Source organism: Galeopterus variegatus, unplaced genomic scaffold (genome assembly GCF_000696425.1).
Source record: "Galeopterus variegatus unplaced genomic scaffold, G_variegatus-3.0.2 Scaffold717, whole genome shotgun sequence".
NCBI lineage: Eukaryota > Metazoa > Chordata > Mammalia > Dermoptera > Cynocephalidae > Galeopterus > Galeopterus variegatus.
In genome coordinates, this window is record NW_007726828.1 from 87,262 (window position 1) to 97,107 (window position 9,846).

The window sequence follows — 9,846 nt, forward strand, 5'->3', positions numbered from 1 at the left end:
TTGCCGGACACGGAAAAAGACAAAAAAAAAAAAAAAAAAAAAAAGGGTCAGCCAAAAATAAAAAAAGCAAGCACAGCACTGTATTATGTCTTTTACGTGAAGTTCAAGAGCAGGGCAAACTAATATGCAGTGCTAGAAATCAGAATAATTTTTGACCCTGCAGAGATGACTAGGAGAGGCAATGTGAACTTTCTGGAGTGAGTGAGATGCTCTGTATCTTGAGTGGATGTGGGTTAAGTGGGCTTATCTAATTGTCAAAATTCATCAAACTGTACACTTAAGATCTGTGCATTTAACTGTAAGTTACAATCTAATTAAAAAGAAAAAAAACCAGTGTACAGTAAAGAATTGAATGTTCAAATTGAATTTAATTTAAAAAAAAAGAAAAACTGTGTAGTAAGGAGTTGAATTGAAGGAAAAATAAAAAAACCCTCTTATAGTTCACGTTCAGCAACACAATAGATAAAATTTCTTCAAAATTAACCTGGACTGATAAATATTTATTTAACTAAAGTGTAATGAGTACCTCTTGTGTGTGAGCCATGTTCTAGGAATTGGTGAGCAGGGCAAAAAACAGCCTTGCTTTCATGTGCTTTACATTTTCAGGTGGTGGGGGAGGGGGGAGAGGCAAGCTATGCACAAACAATGAATAAGGTAAGTTTAGATATGTGTCATGAAAAAAACTGTGACTGGGAGAAGAGTAGGAGGAGAAATATTATCAGGTCATAAGGAAAGACTTCTTTGAAGAAGTGACATTTGAACTGAGTCTTAAATTATAAGATAGAGCAGCTCTGTGAAGATCTGTGGGAAGAGTGTTCCAGGCAGAGGGAACAGTCAGTGTACGTGCCCTACAGTGGCAATAAACATGGCACTTGTCACAGCCAGCCTCTGTGACAAGACCCTGGCAGGCAAAGGGGAGAAGGGTGATCTGGTATCTGCTATGTATGTTCTGTGGAGTCTCATTTGATGATTATTTTTTTTTTCATATTAATTAAAAATTTTTTTATTATGGAAAATGTTTGGTCTATACAAAATAAAAAAACTAGTATAACAAACCTCACGTGTCCATCATTCAGCTTCAACGACTACAGCATTCTGCTATTCTTTTTTCATCTTATACTTCTCTCCTTTCCCCTCTCAATTATTATTGATTGTTTTGAATATAAATAATCCTGGCTAGTGTCCAAATCACTTTAAGGATATAAAATTTGCATGACAATATGCCTTTCTGTCTGGCTAGGCTAAGGCCTGGAATCCTTACAGTGCCAATTGTCTAGCTCTTAATCCTCTTCATGACACCAATTGTAAAGCTAGACAACCACGCTAGTTGTCACGGCTCTTTTACCTGCTGGTAATCCTGCATTGACTGGGCTAAGGGTTGAGCTAGGGCTGGGTCTGGAGCTCCCAGACCCCTCAAGCCCATTCACAGACTGGGTCACAAACCCTTCACACACCAGGCTGGGTCACCAGACCCCTCCATGCCAGGCTGGGTCACCAGACCCCTTCACGCAGGTCTCTGAGCTAGGCAACTGGCCACACAGTCCTTGGAAGCTGCAGGTCTGGAAAAAACATGGCCATGCAGGGTGGGTGCCGGAGGCAGTAAAACACCAGCCAAAGTGGCGCTGTGTGGGCGCACTCACTACACCCACACAATGTTTACAGAACCACCCTGAACTGGCTCTGAGGTGAGGGGAGGCTGACCAATTATTCCATTTTCCCAACACTTTCAATTTGCAAAAAACTAAATGCATTCTAGTTATTATTGGTATTATATTAAAATTTTAAATATTTGTGTTTCATTAGTAAACCCTACTTTTCATAACTTTGCTTTTTTATTGCTTAGTAATGTAAGTTAAAGGGAGAGTTAGAAAGCCACAGATAAAGCCAAAAAAAAAAAAGAAAAAGAAAAAGGAAAAGAAAGCCCTGTGGTTGTCTTAGTAATACATTTCTGGATATAATCGCATATGTTAACCAACTATATTGTGCTGTTATGAAAATGATATCAATACTCTATTTTCATGTCACTTAATATGTACTACAATATTATTTTAAAAGCTACATAGTGAGCCACTGCATAGATATACATTAATTCATAAAATTAATATGTAATCTTGAACATTTAGGTAGTTTTCTACTCTTCATTGGTGCTAACAATTGTGCATCTTTGTGCCCATCCCTAATTAGGTTTTTAGGACAGATTTTTGGAATTGATTTTTCTTTCGATATATGCTTCCTAATCGACTGTCTCAGTGTCTGTACCAATATTTCAATGGAACTTTTTCCCTTATAAAAGTTACCTGGAAAAAATGATAGTCTTTCTATTGTTCTGTAGGCACATTCTGAACCAGGAAATGTGCTGTTTTGATTTTTAGAAAATCAAATCCAAGACAAAAGCTTTGTTTGAGAAAAAAGAAGAAAGGTTATGTTGCAGTGGAAAAGTCATGGCTCAGGGCTGACCCATTATGCTTCCTTCTTCCTGTTTGGCTGTTGTGTTACTGGAATCATGACATGGTTTTATTATGATGGGAAAGAATGAGAAGGATACAGTGGGAAATAGGATGAAGGGAACAGATTGAGATCAAGTCTAGGAATAGGGCAAGGGAGATAAAATGAGCAGAATAATGGCTCAAAGATGTCCACATCCTAATCCCCCAAATCTGTGAATATGTTACCACACATGGCAAAAGAGGCTTTACAGATGTGATTAAATTAAGGATCTTGAGATAGGGAGATTATGCTGGATTATCCAGGTGGGATCAATGTAATCATAGGAGTGCTTATATGTTCAAGAGGGAGGCTTGAGAATCAGAGTAAGAGAAGGAGATGTGATGACAGAAGTAGAGATCAGAGTGGTGCAATTGCTGGTGGAAGGAGGCTATAAGCCAAGGAACAGGTGCAGCCTCTAGAAGCTGGAAAATGTGAGGAAACCTATTTTCTCCTAGAGCCTCCAAAAGGAAAACAGCCCAGCTGACACCTTGATTTTAGCCCAATAATATTCATTTTGAACTTCTTGCCTTCAGAACTGTAAGATAATAAACTTGTTTTGTTTTAAGGCACTAAACTTGTGGTAATTTGTTACAGCAGCAGTAGGAAACTTGCTTCATTTTCTGCTTCTAGTCTCCAGGCTATATGAATCTTGGAGTTTACTTTAATTTTTTTGTTTTAAGGCACTAAACTTGTGGTAATTTGTTACAGCAGCAGTAGGAAACTAGTACAGATGCCAAATTTAATGAGGGGAGGGAGGGAGTTATGAAATTTGGAAGAATGTGAATATTTGCAAAATAAGTTTGATATTTGGACAGACGGTGGTGGAAGAAGGTAAACTGAAACTATAGGGACGGGATAGAGCTGAACAAAGTGGACTTCAAGATGAGGTCACAGCCTCTCCTGTTTTTCTCAGCATTATGTACTTTTCCTTCATAGCATAGCTTGAAGCTAAATATGTGTTTTTGCAATTATTTATTTAATCTCTGCCTTTCCCTCTAGACTGCAAATTCTATGAGAGTAGAGACTGTCTGTTTGGATCATCACAATGTCCTGAGCATCCCTGTAATAACTAATAACAAACAAATGGGCATGATAAAGATTAAAGTGAATGAGTGAATTGGGAGAAGATACCTATAAATAAACAGAAAATAACAGAAAGTCCAACAGAGGGATATCCAACATATAGCCAACTTCTTAGACATGTCAAATTCCTTACATTGTTCTACAGTGATTTTTAGACATTTGGACATAGCACCCTAGTGTGGTGTTTTCTTTTGCAGTCTCTGTTGTAGTGATGGATTAAAATCAGGTGGTGGCTTTGGAACTAGTCTTCTTTGGTTCAAATCCATATGGCTATGCATACTGTTCCTAGCATACTCAAGTATGTCCCTAACATATCTACATGTGATACTTGTCAGTTCGGCTGGGCCGAAGTATGGCAAAAGGGTCCATTGTCCATCCATCCATCCATCCATCCATCCATCCATCCATCCATCCATCCATCCATCCATCTCCATCCATCCATCCATCCATCCATCCATCCATCCATCCATCCATCCATCCATCCATCCATCCATCCATCCATCCATCCATCCATCCATCCATCCATCCATCCATCCATCCATCCATCCATCCATCCATCCATCCTAGTCTGATGATTAGGAGCACAGCTGTGGAGCCAGACACCTGGGGTTCAATCATAGTTCTGCCAGTTATTATGTGACCTTTGTCAAGTTGCTTAAAACTTAGTTTTTTGATCTGTAAAATAGGTTTATTAATATGGTTGTTGTAAGGATTAAATGTAAAGCAATTAAACTAATTCCTGGCACACAGTCACTGATAAGTATTATCAATTATTAGTTGAAACATAAATTTTGGCTTAGTAGAAAGAATCGGAGACCAGGTCGCCACTATTTAGCTGTGTGACTTTGGTCAGACTTAACCTCTCTGGTTAGGGGAAGGGATTGTACTAACCCAATGATTGTTACGACTGTGTATGACTGTGCATATCAACTGTCTGGAGGTCCTTTTAAGATGCAGATTCTGATTTAGTAGGTCTGGGATGGAGGATAAGATTCTGCATTTCTAACAAGCTCCCAGGGGATGCTGATGTTGGTGATTCATGGACCTTGCTTCATTTTCTGCTTCTAGTCTCCAGGCTATATGAATCTTGGAGTTTACTTTAATTTTTTTTCCCTCCTTATAGCCTAAATCCAAAATTTGTTTAACTGATTCTGTTTCCTCCTTTAAAATGTCTCTTCAGTGTCCATTGAACTAAATTATAATAGAATAATTTAGAAAATTGACATAACTGCTCAATTATGCCACCATTAAAAATTGTTACAAAGCATGCTAACAGCATGGCAGCATTTGTATAATTTAATATTGTGAATATGTGAATACATATTATATATGATTAAATCTGGGGGGAGACCCCCCCAGCATTCTATACACAGGAAAAAGAGGGCAGGAAAATAATACCCCAAATAGGCTAAGGTTGGATGGCAGAAATATGGTTCTCTCTAGGGGTATATATATATATATACCCCTATATATAAGTATATATATATACTTTTTTCTTTTTCTATGGTTTCTTTAATGAATATGTATAATTGGGAAAATGAAAACATTGTTTTCAAAGAATTTCCAGATCTGGATCCTGTCGATTCAAAGGGACTTCTGGAATCCTTAGGGTCCATTATCTTCCTTTCTCTCATAAGTATCTTTATAGGCTCCTCTCTTCGTTTTTTATATTCAGTCTTCACTCTCCAAAAAGATTTTCTTTTCCTCTCCCCTATGAATGAAAACTCCTGTCTGACAGGAGGGATTAATCATACCGTGGTGACAGAACACCAGTCCCCACATGGCCAGGTCTCGCTTCTAATGGCTACCAAGAGCTGGGGGCAAGAGTGCTGACACTATACCATCTTTTCCAGAACCTTGCTGTGACTCCTTTGGGGGCTGCCTCTGGCAGAAGGAAAGAGGAGGCTGTCGGAGGGATGAAGTCAGATGTAGCACAGCTGCAGCTTCTGCCAGAAGCCTCTCGGGACGTAGCTCCACAGCTGCAAAGCAGCCAAGCAGCCAGCCACGTCCACAGCCGCCATGTCTTCGAGGGAGAGAGAGCCAGAGCCAGATGTTACTTCTGGAAAAAAACTGCTCTGCAGAACTTGGCCTCTGAATAGTGCATCTGTCCAACTTATCTTTTACTTGGTCGTAGATAATGAAAATTCTGCTTGAAAGGACTGGAAAAATCAAAGAAGGAACATAACTTGACTATAAAAGAAAGTCACGAGATACTAACGTTTTTGCCAAAGCATTTATTCTGGAGTTTCTCAGACTTCTTTGCTTGAATCCATATTGAAATATCCTTTCTAGGGGGAAGAAATCTGTTGATTAGCTGCTGCTGCAGGTTCGCTTGATTTTATATTTTATGCCCCATAGGATTTGACAAGGAGAGTTTGTTATACCTTTAAGGAGAGAGAGAAAACCCTTTCCTTGCCCTCAATTCAAGACCTTTCCAGAACAAACCTTCTCCTTCTGTTAAGCCACTATACCTTCCAGGTCTGGAGGGCACGGTTTGACAAGTTGTTTACTGCCCAAGGGTTCCTGATAGAGGAGAAAGGAAGAGGCCAGCATCAAGCCTGTTTTCCACACATTAGGATGTGCCCTGTACAGGCCTCTGCGTAACTGGGAGGGGCATCTTTTTCTAAATAACACAAAGATGCTGTTCACTTGCCGAGCATTGTGTCCATAGGTTTACCTTTGCCTAGATAGGAAGGCTTTTCCTACTTAACATAAAGTGTTATACAGGCCCTACCTGGCCCCATCTCAGACTTCTAACCTGGAGTCACTGCCCTCTCAGCTGCTGGCCCAGCAGCACCCAAGTCGCAAGGATGGACTCATCCTGACTGCAAACCAGAGGGTTTGAGGAATTTTGTCCAAGGGTCAGAGCACCAAGTCTGGCTATGAACTTGTATCTCCATTCTGATCAGGAAGGTTTTTTCTGAGACCCAGGCTTTCCACTTATACTCAAGAGATAGATTCTTGTCTTATTTCATGAGCCAAACAGATACCTCAGATACCTGCCTGGTATCTTGGTCCCTTTAGAACTAGGGACCTGTCTTGGTCTGGCCATGGGCATGCCAAGGATTCAAGCAGTGCTCCTGCTCCACAGCCTGGCTGCTGCTCTTTGTTCCCCCAGTGATTCTTTCTACTTGGATCTCTGACTGTGACCTACTCCAGGGTGAATCTTTCTTACTGTTCCACTTGCCTGCCAATTTGTGCTGTGTTCCTGAAGTTGACAGCTTGCCTGTTCCACTTCCTTTCTCTGTTGCCTTGAAACCTCTGGACACTGTATTCTGGCTCTTGGGCTGAACTTTGGAAGTCTCTCGATTGGGTGGGTCTGGCTCTATGTCTGTTCTTTCCTAGGCTGCCTCATCCTGATTCAACAAAGATGGCAATACCTGGCCATGCTCTGAGATGTAGCAATTAGCCCAGAAAGGTCTAACTAATATGAGCAAATAATCACTTACATGTCACAGTGTACACTCTTTCCTGAAAATATCTCCCGACCAGGTGTGCAGTATCTGAAATTCTACCAATAGCTTTGCTCCCTATAGGAATCCTCTGGAGGAGTCAGGGCCAGTGACCAGTCAGTCACAAACACATATGGCCATGAGTTAGTAATATCATTATCTTACCTAACTACAGGAATCCAGAGAAGTATGTGAGGGGTAAGAAGTCCAGGGAGAGTAGCAGAGAAGAGACTTGTATAGAAACAAGTAGAGGGAGGCACTGAGAACAAATGCTCCCGTCTTTCTGACTTTACTTGCTCCCAGCTCTGGACTAGCAACTCACGTAACTTTAGGTTTTGACGTGGTTTGACATATTGTGACAGTATTCTCTGAGAGAATACTGGACAAAAACATTGTCTTTAGGGTCTATGGAGAAAGAAACAGAGATAGGATTTTGTTATTATTTGGAAGTGGGCAGAAACGCTGAGGAATGAGCCATGATGCACCATTCAATAGATTATAATGTAAAACAAGGACAAAAAAACAGCTAGTGTCAGAAATCAGTTAGGGACAAAGCTCAGGGAAGGACAGAAGATTGTACGTAAGTCAAAAAGCAGTTCTCATGCCACTAACATTACACTTTGAATGTGATGTACCCTTTCAGATCCTCACACAAACACTCACTTCTCTGGGACTAACTGAAGTGTCTCACTTCCTCCATGTCTTTACGATGTGGGCAGTACAGGCTGAGGGGAAGAACTTGATATGTGATTGACAGGTCACTAAACGGGAGTTGGAGACCTTCTGGTGATTTTCCTGAAGCATTAGGGTTGCTTCATGGAAATGAATCCACCCTGGGAGGTAGTGATCCAGAGTGGCTGGAGCATGACTTTTGTGTCAGCCAGGACTGGGCTCTCGCTAGTTCTGGCTCAACCACTTACTAGTTGTATTTGCTTGAGCACTTCACCTAAGCCTCACTTTCCTCATCTGTGAATTGGGTATGATAAACTATGCCATAGGGTATTGTGAGGATTGCATGGGATCATTACATGATATTACAAAGCTCCAAATAGAATGTCTAGCACAGGGAAAGTGTTTGTGAATGGTGCCTCTGTTTTTATTAGACCAATTCCCTATTTTCCCACGAAACAATCTGGAACTTCTGTCAGTAGAACTTCTCTAAAGAAGTCAGAACACTTTCATGTTTGAATCTTCTGGTATATGAAAAAGTGAAATACCAAAGTGTGCACATGGTTTACATAATTGCATTTAAGAAATGAATGCTGTTGACATATGCACTCACATGCAAAACATCACGCAACATGACTGTGTTATTCATAAGATCCTGATGCCCTGCAGGGTGGTCTGGAAGGGACCTAAATGTAAAGCTGTGCGGGGAATGCCTTTCAGTCCTGTTTGTGTCTTTCTATAACTAAACACTTAACCTCATTTGGAGATAAGGTGAAAAGTCTATATTTGTGACTTGCACTAATGGCTCTCCTAACCCCTCAGTGATAAGCCCAGACTGTTAGAGAAATCCGAGCTGCACAGACCACTCTTCTGTTTATTTCTGGTGGTAGAAATCATAAAGTTTCTGCTGTTCTCTATCAGTGTAACAAACACACTCATTTTAGGCTGAACTTGTCTATATTTCAGGCAGATGAGAATGTGGGTTAAGCACTGGATCAGGGGTGAGGAGCACTGCCTTATGGTTGGAATCCATTGGCCATCAACCATTGTGAGAGATATGAGGGAAGGGGTTTCTCTGCCTTGGGCTTCAGTGCCCTGTCATTTGATGAAAGGGCCAGAATTAGATCCTTTCTAAAGTCTCTACTCTATATACCCATGATTCTGTGTATGCATGGAGTTTGCACACATGCATGGGTCGCGTTCCTTAAAGGTTGAAGTAATCTAGCAGGGTAAAAGATTTTATCTCAAAATGTTTGTACCATACTCTATATACCCATGATTCTGTGTATGCATGGAGTTTGCACACATGCATGGGTCGTGTTCCTTAAAGGTTGAAGTAATCTAGCAGGGTAAAAGATTTTATCTCAAAATGTTTGTACCAGCTAAGTTAATTATAGCAATTTCTCCTTAAAATAATCAAAGTTAATGGTTATCTTTAGATCTATTGATATCTTTACAAGATGTAAAACATCAGGAAAAGCAGTGACTAGAGATGAAAGGAATGAGGAATCAAATCTGAAAAGACCTACTGTTAGAAAGGGATGAGTGTGGGGTAAAAACCAACAGAATCTTAAGATGCAACCTTGTGACTCCATTGGATATTTCTCATTTAGTCCTTATGCCATTTATTTTCTCACCGGGTTTCCTTTTTAACTTTATTATACACCTCTTGAACTATCCTTGTCCACCCATTATTCCACTTCTATGTTTTTATTTATTTATTTATGTAATATAAGATATAAAAAGACAGATGCTGAAATATCCTTGGGCAAGAAGATAATCAGATCTGTGAATCAATTATGACTGTTCTTATTTTTCCTCCCCATCTACACTGATCAATTAGAAAGTAGAAAAATATTTTCCAGTAAAAAACTCACATTTGGACATGCCTAACTGTTTGGCTAAGGAATGAGAAAATAAGTGTATAATTTTATTTAAAGAGAAAGTTAAAAGTCTGTATTTAAGGTCTTTTATGAAAGTGATTAATGCATTTAAAATAGAAGATATGAGATCAAAAGAAAAGATTAGAAAGAAAAGGAACACAAGATTATGCTCTGATTTAGAGTTTGAGAGATAAAGCATATAGTAAAAGGCATTTCATAAGCAACTAATTTCTTTAATTTGCATGAATAAACATGTCTTTTGGCTAGAGGAA